Source organism: Hemiscyllium ocellatum, chromosome 15, assembly GCF_020745735.1.
Source record: "Hemiscyllium ocellatum isolate sHemOce1 chromosome 15, sHemOce1.pat.X.cur, whole genome shotgun sequence".
Classification (NCBI taxonomy): domain Eukaryota; kingdom Metazoa; phylum Chordata; class Chondrichthyes; order Orectolobiformes; family Hemiscylliidae; genus Hemiscyllium; species Hemiscyllium ocellatum.
Window position 1 is genome coordinate 17,624,544 of NC_083415.1, and position 10,113 is coordinate 17,634,656.

Genomic DNA, 10,113 nt, shown 5'->3' on the forward strand with positions numbered 1-10,113 from the left:
AAATGCTACTGCATCCTGGGGGGTTGTGAGACAAATCTGACAAGCAAAGTGTGGTCCATTGCCTGGAAGGATGTAATGATTGTGGATGAAAGTTGGAGATGGCTTCAGGATTTGATTGGTTCACGCCATGGTACATATGGAAGTAGTTAAGTCTAGTTATACAATCGTAGAGTTATAGAGATGTACAGCATGGAAACAGACCCTTTGGTCCAACTCGTCCATGCCAAACAGATATTCTAAATTAATCTAGTCTCATTTGCCAGCACTTGGCCCATATCCCTCTAAACCCTTCCTATTCATAAAAACATTTCTATCTAAAATATTAAACCCTACATTTTGAGTTGAAACTACTGAAAGATTGTGAGGTAATGTTTTTGTTTACAAAATTTATGAGGTGTTGTAAAATGTAGTTGCCTTGGGGATGGTTCTGACTTTGTTTCATTTGTGGCTTTTGAGTGCGGAAAGGTAGCTGGTGATTTTGTTTACTAACTTTATGAGGTGTCATAAAATGTAGTTGCCTTGGAGATGGCTCTGATTTTAAGTCACAAGTGTTATCTTGAGTCAGATATCCCCCAGGAGCAGGCATCTCACTCTCTCCAGCACTCATAAGATGTATCACTAGACAGCATAGTAAAGTCTGGGTTTTTTTCCTTAAAAATGTGATTTTTTGTTTTAAGTGAAGTTGGCCTATGAATGCCCCAGAAGTTTTTATTGACTTGGAGGGGTGGAGTGGGGTAGAATTAGTCATTCATCAGAACTGATAGAATGGGACAGATTGGTGAGGCAGCTACGTGACCTCTCTAGCCCCAAGATTTTGAATGGTATCAGAAGTGAAGACGAGCAAAGTTGATGGACTTAAAGCATCATGAAGAGGGTTATTCTATACAATAATGATAAACATGATTTCTTTTTAATTCTCTGGATAGATATTGAGGTGTATTGGCTGCAACCTTCCTAAAAGGCTGAGGAAGGTATGGGGGTCAATACATCACAGTAATGTGGTATGGTCACTGCAGTAGAGGAAGAATAGGGTCTGGAAGGTGAGATGTCTGATTTGGAGGGTCACGTTGGGGACACTGCAGTGCTAATATTAGGTGCTGCTACTGCTGAGGAGTAAGAGACCAATGAATCTTTGGGGGGGCTGTTGTACTGGAAAGAAGGCACTTTAAAAAATGAGGAGTCTCAGGCTTTGGCAGCAGCTGGTCCCCCATCATCATGAGCACTCATAGACATCACCAGGCCCACCCTGCCAGTGATGATGGTGCTGTGATACTCCTTGAGAGCCTATATCAGGAGCTGGTACAAAGTCTTGAGATCTTTAAGGCCACTTCTAACTTGCTTCCCCAAAACTTGATCAAACTAAAGATGTATGTTAGCCAGCATCTGCAATGAAATTCTGTAATGAATTCTTCAGCTGAAGAATAATGCTCTTTGTCAAAGTCCAGCTCAAATTTTCGGCACTGTACCTACTGGCCAGCAGCAGGCAAATATAGAGACACTAACATAAGGACCACAGTTCCAGTAAGCAAAGATCAAATCCTGAAGTGCTGGGTTGAGCATGTCGCTCTTTTATGGTTTGATCCCACTGCAGGTTATGTGATGACTCATATCAGTTTACAGGTGCCTTGCATCTGTCATTTACAACACGTTACACTTTTAGAAAACAGTCTGCGCATCCTACAGCTGTGGTTGGTACTCAGTAAACCAACCAGAAAGGACCAAAGATCAGCTAAATTTGAATTTTGCTGTCTCAATTAACCTGCTGGCATGTTACAGTACCAACAACACAGTGTATCCTAAAGAATTGTTGGATACTGAGTGTTGCGAAAGATGGCAATGCAGAGGAAAGAAGAACTTGTGGATGAGAAAATTGAGGATCTCCATGAATCCTCAGATGATCTATCCAGCAATGAGTCAGTGGGGTCATCAGAAACCTATGTGATAGCCAGCACAGAACGATGCTAGGGAGACACAGGTCCCTATTATCAGGTAGACATTGCTGGTTTGTCCAGCAATGTAGAGGGAGCATCTGATTCTTGTCCAGTCCTGTGAAACATGTGCTTAAGATGTGCAAAATGTTCTCTGCCACATATGCATTTTAGAAAGAAGTCTGATAATTGGAGGTGTCATGGCATTGCAACCTGGATATAAGGCGACTGACTGTGTGGAGTTTGCATGTTCTCCCCGTGTCTGCGTGGGTTTCCTCCGGGTGCTCCGGTCTCCTCCCACAGTCCAAAGATGTGCACGTCAGGTGAATTGGCCATGCTAAATTGCCCATAGTGTTAGATAAGGGGTAAATGTAGGGGTATTGGTGGGTTGCACTTTGGCGGGTCAGTGTGGATTTGTTGGGCCGAAGGGCCTGTTTCCACACTGTAAGTAATCTAATCTAATCTAATCTAAAAGCTGTTTTCAGCCCATGTATAAATATTGAAAACCATAGTCAAATATCTATTCAAATAGAAGGTGAGCAGCAGAACATTCAGCCTTACACTCAGTCAACACCAGATGTTGTACTTCTGTGGCCACAGTAACTCTCTCATTTGTGTACTACCTCCCTTCCCAATCATCATACCCCAGATACACTGACCTTTCAGGGAGTTGGGACTTCACCTGCATTGTGGATGTGTGAGGACTCTGAATAACACCTCCCCATACAAGCCACATGTATGCTTTCCCACAGTTGTATCAGTGTATTGATAGTTAGCTTCCTCCTCAACCTCTCAGGACATAAAAGGTCATTCACTCTTTTCCTGCTTTATAAGAAAGGACCTACGCATGACTGCATGCCTGCAGATTACCTCACCCAACTCTATCCAGGCTTTCTTTATCAGTTGAGAAGATCTCCTCTCGACATTCCAGAAGAGGAGATCCTTCTGATACTCACTGATAACCAGAAGGAGAATTCTCATGGAGTCATTATTAGCCTTAGAGCCATCCATGCAGATTCCTCTGTCATTGCTGGTGGATGAAGTTTGAGGTTTACATGTATAGACATCTTAAGGTGTTTGAGCTTCTCTGCTCAACCTTCAATAGTTCTCAGTAAATCAGTTGCTATGAAATTCTCAGGATTGTATATCCCTTCTGCTTTGAGCCGTTCTCTTGGACCTCCTCCTCCAGGTGACCCCCTTCCTCACCTTTGAGTATATTGATACAACCTATATCCCTTAAACTTCACAACAGCAGTTCCTTGCAATCATGAGCACATCCTTACTCTGCCTCTAAATCCTTTCTGTACAATTCTGTTACTGTGAGTCTCACTGACAGGCTATTAATTGACTGGCCAGTGAATGACCAATGCAGTAAGTTAGGACTGGGTGGGAGCAAACCTAATATTACTCTTCAGCTTTGGCCACTCCCTGGAGTCGGCTGTTATTCAATTTTGCAGCCATATCTTAGGGATCTGACTTCAGTGCCTCTGTCCGTTCTGCGTCCTGATGCCTTGTTTCCCTTACTATGGTTCACACCTTTAGCATTTTCCACCCAGAAAATGTAGAAACCTAACTGTGCAAGAACAGATTGATCAAACCAGGTCAGATGCCATTAGATGAAAGCAACATCAAATTATGGCTTAATATAAAACAATCGTTAACATGAAGGCTATTTTGTTCTCAATTCACCACAGTCCTTCAATGAAAATAGGCAGTCTAGCCCTCAGACCTTGAGGAACACACATTTAAAAATTCTATTAAGAAAAACCTATATAAGTTGCCTGAATTTTACAGCCCTTGTGAAGTTTATTACTGCTTTCACCTATACAGCACTCTGCTGTTTGAATGCTGATCATTTCAATAAACCAAAAGCCAACTGAGGAAAAAAGAGGTTGAAAAGGAAAAAAACATTCTGATTAGACACTTAGTTTTCCAAAGTAAAAAAGGCATTTGATTGCAGTGCTCTTTACCAACAATCAGAATTAGTGTTATTTTTTGGATTAACATACTGTAAAATAGACCACTTATGTGCAATCAAGACTTGACTGTGCAATTGCTCATCTCAAAGGAGAGACTGTGAATGATGTTCTGTACCAGAGACCTTTAAAGATAAGTCAAATCTTATCAGCATAATGACAGAATGGCTAAATGTTAATCAGAGCCACTTCAGATTCAGATGTCTAGCTAATGAGGGAAGCAGGTAATAGTATAAGAATAGCTACCTGTAATTGAAGATTTCATAGAAAGATGACATCGGGTTTATTATCAAAAGCCTGTGAACATTTATTCTTTAAAATTTAATTTTATATGGCATTTTGTTTCGTATGAGTATGCCAGTCAAACAGCAATTGATATAGCATAATGTCAAAGCCATATTATCTTGAACTTGATTAAGCAAAAAATCAATAACTCCTAAGTATGCTAACAATATTTTTTCTGGCTGCATTTACCTTTCAGCCCCCTTCTCCCTCCACATTCTTGATGAAGAGCTTATACCTGAAACATTGACTCTGCTGCTCCTCAGATTCTGCCTGACCTGCTGTGCTTTTTCCAGCAACACCCTTTTCAGCATCTGTACTCCTTACTTTCTCTTGATATACATCTTGGCCAAAGTAACTCTCTGTCTTACTGTTGCATCCCCTATTTTAATAGGCTGTCTTGCCATAACAGTTTCGTCATCAGACTTCATCAGTTGGATAAACCACCCAGAGATGCCCATTAGACCATGAGACCACAAGAACCTACCTCTGTCTTGAATACACTCAATACCTGGCCTCCACAGCCTTTTGTGACATTGAGCTCCACAGATTTACTACCCTCACCTGTGAAGAAATCCTTCATCATCTTTGTTCTAAAGGATCATTCCTTCATTCTGAGGCTGTGACCTCAGGTATTTGTCTCTCCTACTGGTGGGAACATCTTCTCCATGTCCACTCCCCCCACCCAGGCCTCTGAGTATTCTGTAAGTTTCAGTCAGATCCCCCCTCATCCTTGTCAACTCTATTGAATGCAAACCCAGAATCCTCAACCGCTCCTCATATGACAAGTCCTTGGCATACTTGGGATCATTCTTGTAAACTTCCTTTGGATTCCCTTCAATGCGAGTATGTCCTTACTCAGATACCAGACTCAAGGCTGCTGACAATATTCTCACCTGATATCTGTAATATATAAAGTTCACCATGATGGTGAAAAAAGACAATAAGAAAATGAGGAAGACTTGTTCTATGCATTCATACAGTGCACCAAATAGGCTTTTAGGCCCTTGAAATATGAAGAATAAAGAACAAAGAAAACTTACAACCCAGGAAAGGCCCTTCAAGCCTGAGCTGATCCAAATGTACTGTCTAAACCTGTCGGTCAATTCCTAAGCATTTGTATCTCTTTGCTCCCCACCTACTCATGCATCTGTCCAGATGCACCTTAAATGACTCTACCGTGCCTGCCTCTACCACCTCTGCTGGCAATGCATTCCAAATGCCCACCACCCTCTGCGTGAAGTACTTGCCAGAATGCTTTGCTTGTTATAAACTCCTTTAGCTGTGTGTGGGGACAATACTGCAAAAGAATACATGTTGATTTACATCCCCAAATCAAGATAATTTAGGTTACAACATAAATGACTTGAGTGAAGGAAGTGAATGCACTTTAGCCAAATTTGCAGATGCCACAAGAAGGGAAGTAATGAGGATGGCACAAGGAGTCTAAAAGGGATGTAGACAGATTAAACAACTGAGTAAAAATTTGGCAGAGGGAATAGGATGTGAGAAATGTGAGTTATGCACTTTAGCAAGAAAAATAGAGGAGATGAATATTATTTCAGTTAAAAAAGATTGAGAAGGAACATTTTCAAATCAGTAAAGTGATTAAGTGTAATGCAAAAAGGCAGGCAACTGGAGCTGAGGATTCTGAAAACAGCCATGATCCCAATGAATAGTGAAGCAGACTTGATGGGCTGAATGGCCTATTTTTAGCCTTACATCTTCTCATCTTATGGTCTTAACTTGCAAAAAAATTACATTGATGCTCTGAACAGCCTTAATTATTATGAACTAATCTATGTGTTTTACAAGGATCGCAAAATTTCATTATCTATAGTTATTATGAAATTCTTTAAGCTGATAATATTACGTTATTTCATTGCCTTTGTTGAAATGAAATGTTAATATGTAATTGCAAGGGCTGTCATCAAACACTTTCACAGCTTTATAGTCTGAAAATCTGAGTATCAATTTCTATTGAGTAAACCATGAGTTAAAACAGCTCTGGAAAGTGTGAAAATAGATAGGTCTCCTGGGCTGGATGGGATTTATCCTAGGATTCTCTGGGAAGCCAGGGAGGAGATTGCAGAGCCTTTGTCATTGTCAACAGGAAAAGTGCCAGAAGGATAGCAAATGTTGTCCCCTTGTTCAAGAAGGGGAGTAGAGACAACCCTAGGAATAAAGAGTACTGGGCTAATGGTAAGATTCTTGGCAGTGTAGATGAGCAGAGAGATCTTGGTGTCCATGTACACATATTACTGAAAGTTGCCACCCAGGTTGATAGGGCTCTTAAGAAGGCATATGGTGGGTTGGCTTTTGTTGGTAGAGAGATTGAGTTTTGGAGCCACAAGGTCATGTTGCAACTGTACAAAACACTAGTGCGGCCGCACTTGAAGTTTGCGTACAGTTCTGGTCATCGCATTATAGGAAGGATGTGGCAACTTTGGAAAGGGTTCAGAAGTGATTTCCTTTGATGTTGCCTGGTATTGAGGGAAGGTCTTATGAGGAAAGGCTGAAGGACCTGAGGCTGTTTTCAATAGAGGGAAGAAGGTTGAGAGGTGACATAATTGAGATATATAAAATAATCAGAGGTTTGATAGGATGGACAGTGAGACCCTTTTTCCTTGGATGGTAATGGCTAGCATGAGGGGACATAGCTTTAAATTAAGGGGTAATAGATATATGACAGATGTCAAAGGAAGTTTCTTTACTCAGAGAGGAGTAGGGGCATGGAATGCCCTGCATGCAACTGTAGTGGACCTGCCAACTTTAAGGATATTTAAATAGTCATTGGATAAACATATGGATGAAAATGGAATAGTGTAGGATAGGTAGGCTTCAGATTGGTTCCAAAGGTCAGCGCAGCATCAAGAGCCAAAGGGCCTGTACTGTGCTATAATGTTCTATGTTCTATGTTCTCAGACTCATCACAACACTGTTTCATCTCAAGGGTTTATGTTTGCATCTTGCCTAAATGAGAGTCAATTCCTGAAGGTATAAAGGCCTCCCTGATTGAAAACAGCTAAGCAGTCTTGATCCAGTCGTAAGGGAAATACATTGGACTGGTGTGCCACCTGAACTAGTGATGTCTACCTAGATACTAGGTGCAAAGGTAGAAATAGTTGATACTTCAATGTTAACATTGGTGGATGTGACATGCATGCGCACTGCGGGTGTGGGGATCACTGAGGTAGGTTGGTATTTTGAATGCTGGAAATGTGCTGAAATCATACAGAGTAAGCAGACTGTGATGTCAATTCAGATGCAATACTATTTAGACTTTCTCAACCTCATCATGCCGATAATATTCATCTATTAACCTTGACAACTGGATATTCAGCAAAGATTTCCTACCCTCCTCCCTTCTCCTCCACCAATACCATCATTTACCAAGAGAATTATCACTAACTCTCAGATTAGTTGTTGTTTAATTTCTGCGGAGTCAGTCAAGGTATTTGATGGTTTGTGCTGTCAGTAAGAGTTGGTGAAGTTTACAGTGAGTGGTGCTGCAGTTGGGGAAGTCTTTGATTCTGTGTTTCAAGGGTCCTGCTCAAATCAATTGCTCCCAGTCTGCTTTATTTTTCATTGTCCTTGACCCACAATGTTCCGAGGAAACTGAGCAGAGGTTAAACAGAGCAGGATAAGCTGCTCAAAGCTGGAGGAGTAGTGTGAGAGGAAGGGTTCTCAACAGGTGGCACTATCACCTCAGCATCTTCAGGCAAAAATGATTCTACTTCAACCTCAGGATCCAGATTACTAGTTCACTGAGGGGATGTTCCATTAAAACTATCATTTTTTTCTCAGTCAACTTGCAGCTTCAGAGCAGGGCAAGGTCAGCATTGCTTATGGCCAGGAATTGCTTTGTATCAGATTGGGGCAAATTACATGTTTCATATATCTCAGTTGGCCATTCATTGTTGTATACGGAAAGGGACTGGCCATCTGTATACAAAGCGAAGGTGCAGTATTGTTCCTCTCCAACAAAGAAACAGGTGGAACATACAGACGGCTTTATCAGAAAAGCCACAGGGTGCAGGATTCCACAGGGCACACGCTGTTTGTAGGTCTTATGTCTGACTGTAAAACTGGCTAAACTTTCCATTCCTTCAATTTACAGATCATATGCAGCATGCTTAGCACATCATGTTTGCCAATACCTGATCATCATGGCAGCAGTTGTTTTGTGATAATTTGCTGTGTCATCAGCATTTGAGCCACCATCAGAGATCAGTGTGTGGTTACTGGTTGCCAAGGGCTACCTACTAATCACCAGGTCTGAGGCTGTGGTGCACTATCCACACATAAGTGGCCTTAAGTATATAATGAGATACAACATTTTATTAAGCAGACCACCGGGGTGTGTAAACAATACTTCCACTGCCTGGACCAGTCTGAAAAAGAACTGCAGAAATCTCTAGAGCACATGTTCATCCTAGTCTGTTGTATGCTACACAGTTCACCATCATGAGAACATAACCCTTTGACATGTGCCATAAAATCCTTGCAGTGTGGAAAGAGGCCATTCAGCCCATCGAGTCCACACCAACCTTCTGAAAAGCATCCTACCCAGATCCAGCCCCCTACCCTATAACTCTGAGTATTCTACAGCTAATTCACCTAGCCTGCACACTATGGACAATTTAGCATGGACAATCCACATCTAACCTGCACACTTTGAACTGTGAGAAGAATTTGGAGCACTCGGAGGAAACCAAGCAGACACAGAGAGAAGGTGCAAACTCCACACAGACAGTCACCCGAAGTTGGAAATGAACCTAGGTCCACGCTGCGAGGCAGCAGTGCTAACTACTGAGCCACCATGAAGTGAAAGTCAACCAACATTTCCTCTTCCTGTCCAAGGTTGTCTGTAATTGATTTATCTGGCTGCACTACCATTTAACCACTACTTTCACAAAGTTTGCCATCTCTGATCCATCCCCTTCCTGCACCAAGACCATCAGTGGATCGGAAAGCCTTGGAACCTGCCCTCCACCCTGTTGCATTCTACTCATTCTTCTCAGAAGCCAGGTACTCTTCCCTCATGACTGTGATCATCTTCCACAGCTAGGGCACTCCTTCCTTTTAAATGGTGTGACTAGCCTTAAGTAGTGTTGCTTAGTTTTAAGAGGTCTGAGTCTCTCACAACCTTGACCTTATGTTGAGAATTATAGTCACTCAGCAGCGCACGTAGTGCTGGCCTGCATGCTGCTGTTATTTAAATAAGTTTGCTTATTTGCTGAGGAGAAAAGAATACAGGTTGATCGCACTTTCTATTCTCTGTGCGGCTTTTTAAGGGCTATCAAATTTGATCTTTTTTTAAAAAAAGAGATGGCTATCTTTTGGACTGAAGTATCCAACAAACGTACCCTGGCTCATCAAATGAAAAAAAAACACTAATTTGCAGCACTACCCTCTTACAAACAGCAACTGAACTTCAATGCAAACCAGACTAATGAAACTAATGGAATCATGACAAAATTCTCTCTCCAAGTTGTGAAGTCTCAAGTGAAAACAACCTGAGCTGCGACTCAGCCTAATTCGTACGAGTTATTCTTTGAGGACTACTTTGCTGGAAGGTTTCATAAATAAGGGTTTGTTTATTGGCTTGTGGATGTGAGCAGTACTGGCAAGAACAGTATTTATTTCACGCCCCTAATTGCCCTTAAGAAGGGGATGGTAAGCTGCTTTCTTGAAGTAAGGCAGTCTGTTTGATGTACGTGCTATTGGAAAGTGAGTTCCAGGAGTCTGGCTCTGCAGTAGAGAGAAGACAATTATGTAACTGCAAGTCAGGATGGTGAGTGGATTGGAAGCAAACCTACAGGTAGCAGTGTTCCCCTGCATCGATTGCACTTGTCCTTCTGAAAGGTAGACTTTACAAATTTGGAAGATTTCTCTGAATGATGATTGCTAACCATTGATAAAAT